The following is an 8,148-nucleotide window of genomic DNA, read 5'->3' on the forward strand; positions in this document are numbered from 1 at the left end:
TACGACAACCCCGCGAACGTTTACTAAGTTATTATCTTAGCCTAAGCACCCCGACGCCATAGATATTGATACTAGAATCCTAGATTACGCCCTACTAGGGTCCTCTAAATAAGAACAACGCCTTAAGCTAGGCCTCTACTTTAAATGCGGAAGGAAGGATCATATCTTAAAACACTGCCTCGTCCCCCTACCTACGCACCGAAATAATCTATGAACGGCTAATACTAACAGCCGTTCACCGCATCAATCTTCCGGTTACCGTCCCTAATCTTTATCTAGTTCTAGCCCCATGTCCAGCAAGCACTATTTATAAGGATAAAGCTCTAACCGACGCTCTACAAGAACCCCGCCCTAATTGCCTCTAAAAGGAAGGTCCTGGAGCTAAGTCGCTCTCTAGGATAGCTTTACCTTAGGATCTTATTAAACGCATTTAACGTCACAAACTCCAACTCTTGGGACCGTAGCATAACCATTAACTGCCGTCTTTGGTAGAATGGTTAATAGGCTAATACTTAAATCCTAATTAATACAGGAGCTAGCGGCATAGGATTTATTAACAAGATCTTTATATAAGATAATGGTTTTACCCTAACCCCCCTTAACCAGCATATTGATATATTTAGATTTAATGGTAAACACACCATCTTAGGCTATATCACCCACGTGGTAGCCCTAAGACTCTAATACCTAAACTACAAAGAACTAATTAAGCTTTTTGTTACCACCTTAGGTCACCTAGTAATCCTTAAATAACCTTAAATAAAGCTATATAAGGTAACTATTAACTAGAATAACCTTAAGCTTCTATTTACCGCCTCCCGTTATAAGTAGAAGTGCCTTATAACTTACTACCCTAACCCTAAACTAAAACCTAGGAAATCCACTAAGATCTACTAGCCTAAGATTTCTACCGATGTCTACCCCGCGCCTAAGGAATCTACTAGATTCCACTAACCTAAGAATTCCACCAAATTCCACCGATATAAGATTTCCACTAATATCCACTAAAGATCTAGAAATCCTACTAAACCCTATAAACTAACCCCAACTACTACACTACCCTAAACTAAGCAGAAGCTTAAGCTTACATCGGCAAAATATAGTACCCTACCAATGGCCTCAATGGTTGGTGGTTGACGCAATTGGCGCGCAGTTGAGGGCATTTAGTAACTCGACCGACTAGCCTATATTGTGTTTTTTTAACACGCAGCCTGCGCGCAGTCTGCGCGCAACCTATACGTAACCTGCGCGAAACCTGCTAGTAATCTACGCATTTAGCAACCACAATTATATTTACCTCTTTTATACTAATAGCATATTTTAAATAAATAAAAGCTACTTTAAGGCTATTTATAAGGTTAGTAAAATAAATATTATTTTAGATAATTTAATATAATATAGCAATGGTTCTCTTCTACCTATCTACCTATTAACTTACCTACCTACCTATCTACCTATCTACCTACATCGCCTACCTGTCTATATTGCCTACCTATCTACATCGCCTACCTATCTGCATTGCCTACCTATTTATATCGCCTACCTATCTATATCGCCTACCTATTTACATCACCTACCTGTTTATATTACCTACCTATCTACATCGCCTACCTATCTGCATTGCCTACCTATCTATATTGCCTACCTATCTATATCTACCTACCCGTTAGCATTTACTTACCTATTTACATCTGCTTGCTTATCTATATCTAATTACCAGTTTATATCTGCCTACTTATTAGCATCTGCCTACCCGTTAATATCTCCCTATTTATGCCTACCTATCTATACTGCCTTAATTCGATTAATTAATTAAATTATTTATAGTGTTCGCTAGCTAGTTATTATCGTCTAGCTCTAGCGACGGTTGTCTAGTTCTAGTGACGGTCATCTAGTTCTAGTAACGGTTGTCTAGTTTTAGCAACGATTGTCTAGTTCTGGCGACGGTTGTCTAGCTTTGGCGACGGTCGTCTGGCGACGGTCGTGTAGTTCTGGTAACGGTTGTCTGGTAACGGCGACGGTCGTCTAGTTCTAGTAACGGTCGTCTAATTCTAGCGATAGTCGTCTAGTTCTGGCGATGGTCGTCTTATTCTAGCGATAGTTGTCTGGTTCTGGTAACGGTGTTCTAATTCTGGCGACGGCGATGGTTGTCTGGTTCTGGTAACGGTCGTCTAGTTCTGGCGACGGTCCTCTGCTAGTTACCGTTCTGGTACCTCCCTAGGTAGGGAGGATGTAAGGAAGGATAGATGGATAAAAAAAATAAGGTGGCTATATAGGAGAGGCTATTGGGAATATAGCGGGGACCCGATGTAGAGCTTTGTGTAGAGCCTCTGTACGCAGAGCTTCGCGTAAAGCCTCGTGCAGAGCTTTGTGCAGAGCCTCGTGCAGAGCCTCCGTACGCAGAGCTTCGCGCAGAGCCTCTGTACGTAGAGCTTCGGGCAGAGCCTCTGTACGCAGAGCTTCGTGCAGAGCCTCTGTACGCAGAGCTTCGTGTAGAGCCTCGTGTAGAGCCTTATGCAAAGCTTCGTGTAGAGCTTCGTGCAGAACTTCGTGCAGAGCTTTGTGCAGAGCTTCGTGCAGAACTTCGTGCAGAGCTTTGTGCAGAGCTTCGTGCAGAGCTTCGTGCAGAGCTTCGTGCAGAGCTTCGTGCAGAGCTTCGTGCAGAGCTTCGTGCAGAGCCTCTGTACGCAGAGCTTCGTGTAGAGCCTCGTGAAGAGCCTTATGCGAAGCTTCGTGCAGAGCTTTGTGCAGAGCCTCTATGCGCAGAGCTTCGTGCAGAGCCTCTGTACGCAGAGCTTCGTGTAAAGCTTCGTGTAGAGCCTTATACAGAGCCTCTAAGTAATAAAACTGTATAAAAATTCATTTGCGTAATTAGTATATAACTTTACCTTAATTGCATGTCAAGGAATATACAGTTAGCTTTTAAAGTTGTTAAGTAGGTTAACTACGTATTATTTAACTTTTAAATATATTAAGTAGGTTAACTACGTGTTAAGTTAGTTAAATTATATATTAAGTAGGTTAACTGCGTATTAAGTTAGTTAAATTACATATTAAGTAGGTTAACTGCGTATTAAGTTAATTAAATTATATGTTAAGTAGGTTAACTGCATATTAAGTTAGTTAAATTGCATATTAAGTAGATTAACTGCGTATTAAGTTAGTTAAATTACATGTTAAGTAGGTTAACTGCGTATTAAGTTAGTTAAATTGTATATTAAGTAGGTTAACTACGTATTAAGTTAGTCAAATTACGTATTAAGTTAGTTAATTACGTGTCAAGTTAGTTAATTGCGTGTCGAGTTGGTCAAATTATATATTAATTACGCGAAACGCGAATACCAAAGTCAACTTAAATCTTATCCTGCGAATATTTTCCCGATGTAGCATATGGGAGTACTAGAAGAACTAGTACCCTATAATAAAAAGAATACTTAAAGAACCCGAACCTAAATCTAATACTAACTCTATACCTAACACTGAACCTAAACCTAAACAAGAAACTATATAAGAGACTATAGACGATCTAAGAGAGCTTAACACCCTAAATATCCGTATAATTGGAGCTACTCCGCTAGCTTAGCTTGCTAAGAAGCCTAAATATACGATTTTCGCTATTACAATGGCTGATATTAAGAAAGCCTTAGCACTAAAGAAGCACACCGACCCTATTACGAAGGTACCAGTAAAGTACTATTACCGCTTAGACGTATTCTTATAAAAGGAAGCCGATAAGCTACTAGAACACCGACTATATAACTATAAGATTATACTTAAAGAAGGAAAGCAGCCCAGATTTGGACCCCTATACGGAATATCCTAAAACAAACTCTAAGTACTATAAAAGTATCTAGACGAGAACCTAAGTAAAGGATTTATTAGAGTAAGCTCTTTACCTATAGCCGCACTAGTAATCTTCATTAAGAAACCTAGCGGCGGTTTATGCTTCTGTGTAGATTACTAAGCCCTTAACGCCGTTACTATTAAGAACCGATATCCGATCCCATTAATATAAGAGACACTAAACTAACTAAGTAAGGCTCGCTACTATATAAAGCTTAATATCATCTCTGCATTTAACCGCCTCCGTATAGCAAAGGGAGATAAATGGCTTACCGCATTTCGTACTCGGTATAGATTATTTAAATACTTAGTAACGCTATTTGGCCTTATAAATGCTCCGAGCTCGTTTTAATATTACGTAAACGACACCCTACGCCCCTACCTGGACATCTTCTGTACTACTTATATCGACGACATCTTAATATACAGTAATAACCTAACCAAATATTGGAAATACGTTAACTTTATCTTATAAGCCCTACACGGAGCTGGTCTATAATTGGATATAGATAAATGCAAGTTTTATAAGACGGAAGTTCTATACCTTAGGCTTCTTATTTCTATAGACGGCATATAAATGGACCCGAAGAAAATCAAAGTAATTATAAATTGGCAAGAACCCGAGAACGTTAAGGACGTAAAAGCCTTTATAGGATTTGCCAATTTCTACCAACGGTTTATTAACAACTTCTCCGCCCTAGTTTTACCCCTTATGGCTCTAACCTAAAAGGATAAAGCCTTTATCTTTAATAAGGAATATAAGAAGGCCTTTGCTTATCTAAAGGTTATATTTACTACCGCGCCTATACTTTAACACTTTAACCCGAACCGAATAAGTGTTATAGAAGCTAACTTATCTAACTATATTACTAGAGGCATCCTGTCTCAATATAACGAAGAGGGAGTATTACACCCCGTGGTATACTACTTAAAATAACTAAGCCTAGCCGAATGCAACTATAAGATCTACAATAAGGAACTGCTGGCTATTATTAGATGCTTTAAGCAATGGCGACCCAAACTAGAAGGCGCTGGATTCCTAATTAAGGTCCTTAGCGATTATAAAAACCTATAGTACTTCACAACCACGAAACAGCTAAGCTACCGTTAGGCCCGCTAGTTAGAATACCTATCTTATTTCTAATTCTTAATTACGTACCGCCCAGGCGTTTAAGGCTAGAAGCCTAATGCCTTAACCTGACGCTCGTAAGACGCGCCAGCACTAGAAGAGGCACGTTTTTACCGAAATTAGACCCTGCTTTGCCCTGAACTATTTAACCCTCCTGCTAAAGATCTTACGGTACAAGTCCTTAAAATAACTAATCGATTAATTGAATAGATTATAACCAACGAATACCCAAATAACGAGTTTATCTAAGAGACGCTTAAGCTAATTTAAGATGGCGTTAGACGCTCTAAGAAGATCTCTCTAAGTGAATATGAAGCTCGCGGAAACCGCTTATATTACCGGAACCGTCTAGTTATCCCTAATTATAATAAACTTAAGCTTAAGCTCCTTAAACACGTACACAACCTACTGGTAGCCGGCCACCTAGGCTGAGGAAAAACCCTAGAGCTACTCTAACGGGAGTACTACTGGCCGAACATGTATAACACGACACGAAGGTATATCTCTAGCTGTTACGTCTGCCGATGAGCCAAAGCTTTACACAAGACATATAACGGCCTTCTAAAGCCACTACCTATTCTAGACCGAAGATGGAAGGACGTCTTAATTAACTTTATTATTAACCTCCTGTCACGGCACTGACCTAACGCATACTGTTTCATACTGTCTCGTACTGTTCCCTACTGTTGGCTGGCCCACCACTAGCGACTTGGCGGCCGGCCCTACTATTTGTATACAATACCCCCTTTCCACCTTCTTCCCCTCTTCATACCATAACGTAGTTATTCAGTCTACTTCATTGCAGCACTGTGACACCTCCCTATAAGTAAGGGCTGCACGAATATTATGGTAGTTATAGACTAACTATCTAAGATAAGATACTTAATCGCCTACCCTAATATATTAATACCTGCCGTCGCCCGACTATTCCTGGACTATATATAGAAACTCTACGGACTCCCCAAAACGATTATCTCCAATAGAGGCAGCCAGTTTGTCTCTATATTTTAGAAAGAACTAACTACCTAACTCCACATTAAAGCACTATTGTCTACGGTATACTACCCGGAAATGAACGGTTAAATGGAATGTGTAAACGCTATAATGGAACAGTATATTTAGATATACACGTTATACTTACAAAATGACTGGATTAACTGGCTTATATTCGCCGAGTTTACCGCAAATAATTCCGTTTCGGAAACTATAAAGGTCTCCCCGTTCCTGGCTAACTACGGCTAGTATCTATAAATGGGTTTTAAACCCTTTAGTAATATTCCTTACTCTGCTTATTACGCCTTATAAGTTGCGAAAGCAAATAAATTTGTAGAGAAGATAGAGGAACTATAACAGTTCCTTGCTAACGAAATAATATAGGCTTAATCTGTCTATAAAGCCGCAGCGAATAAGAAACGAACCCTAGCACCGGCCTACTAAATTAGTGACTTTGTTTGGCTAGATATAAGAAATCTAAATACAAAACAACCTGCTAAGAAGCTTAATTGGAAGAACGCTGGCCCTTATAAGGTTGAGAAGGTTATCTCCTCCTACGCCTACTAACTAAAGCTCCCTAATACGGTTAAAATCCACCCCGTATTCTACACGTTAGTCCTTTGCCCCGCTACTCCCGTATTAGACGCCCTGCCCGGATAGATATAAGACCCTCCCCCACTAGTTAAAGTGGATGGTGAGAATAAGTACTTTATTAAAAGAATTAATGATATTAAGTATAACAAACGGAAACGTTAATATATGTATCTTACGAAATAGAGAGGCTTTACTGAGCCCTTATGGGAACCTATCGACTCTATAGGACTTATATAAGCCGCAGAAGACTTTTATAAACTCTATCTAGAACTACCACAGCCCCATCTCGCAGAAGCTCGAGTTTAAAGAGGGGGTACTATCACGGGACACCCCCGTGACACCTTATACACGTCCACCTGTTTCCACTAACTTAGCAACTAAAAACTAACCACGAGACGGCAATTTACGGCAATCTGACGGCAATCTGCCATATTCTGCTATATTCCGCCAAGTTCTACTAAATCCTGCTAAGTTCTGCCAGGACTACCACCTAAATCCTATTCTGCTCCGTATACGTGTTAACTAAGCAACTAAGCTAACAATATATACCCTTTCTTCCCGTTTCCCTGCCTTCTCTCCTTACGCAACGTCTTAACCTTATCACACAGTTTATATATATAGCTTAATAGTATCTACTTTGCTACATATTATCACCGCTTATACTTACTCCGTAACACACTATATAAAGTTCATCTCCGTTAGAAGATTAAATACACGAATTTTTCTTTAGTATTTATTAGCTAAAAGCAAGATTATAACACTAGCTCTACTAAAAGCCAGGCTGTACTACCAGATAGGCTGTTTACCCCTAGATTCTGCCTTATAAGTCTTAGGTCTACATAAAGGATATTTCCATATAACCTATACCTCCTTAGCTAAATAGGGGGCTAAATTAGACTAAAGCCTAGCGGCCTCTCTAATTATAATATAATCCTTTAATTATTAGGGAAGAGTAAGGTTTAGGTCTAGGTTAAAAAGGCGCTAAGGAGGGCGAGGGCTTCTAGCTTTTAGCGGCGCAGCTTTAACCAAGCTAAGTAACTAGCATTAGCCTATAGTTTTGCTGAGGACCTACTTCGGTGTCCAGCTTCGCCTTTATTGTAACGCTGTAATACAATACTGCCTAACGCGTCCTATAGCTCGTAGCTATAACCTATATAATCTATTACTAGGCAGTTCTTGGCATAGCTTTATAGCTATTCCAATAGGGATTAAGTCGCATATTATAGTTACGCCTAAGACACTACTAGAGGTAGAGGTAAAGAAGAGGATAAATGGAAATATTATTCTAGTATATTAATCGGTAGGGGATATAAGCAGGAGGAGAGGAGAGAGGAGAGAAGAAAGGAGAAATACGGTAGGACTAAAGTATACGTTAATATTAGGAGAGAGTATAAATATATCCTATAGAAAGGGCCGAAGAGTTACACCGCTAGGTAATTATTAGTATAAAATATATAGAGATTGGGGAAGGCGGGTAGAATACCTGCATAGACGCTAAGGGGATGGAAAATGCCTTATAGCTAATAGCTAGAGTCGAAGATAGCACGGTAGCGGGAAAGAAAAGAGGAGATAGAGTATAAGGGCAAAAG

The sequence above is a fragment of the Cenococcum geophilum genome (genome assembly GCF_001692895.1).
Source record: "Cenococcum geophilum 1.58 unplaced genomic scaffold K441scaffold_4, whole genome shotgun sequence".
Taxonomy (NCBI): domain Eukaryota; kingdom Fungi; phylum Ascomycota; class Dothideomycetes; order Gloniales; family Gloniaceae; genus Cenococcum; species Cenococcum geophilum.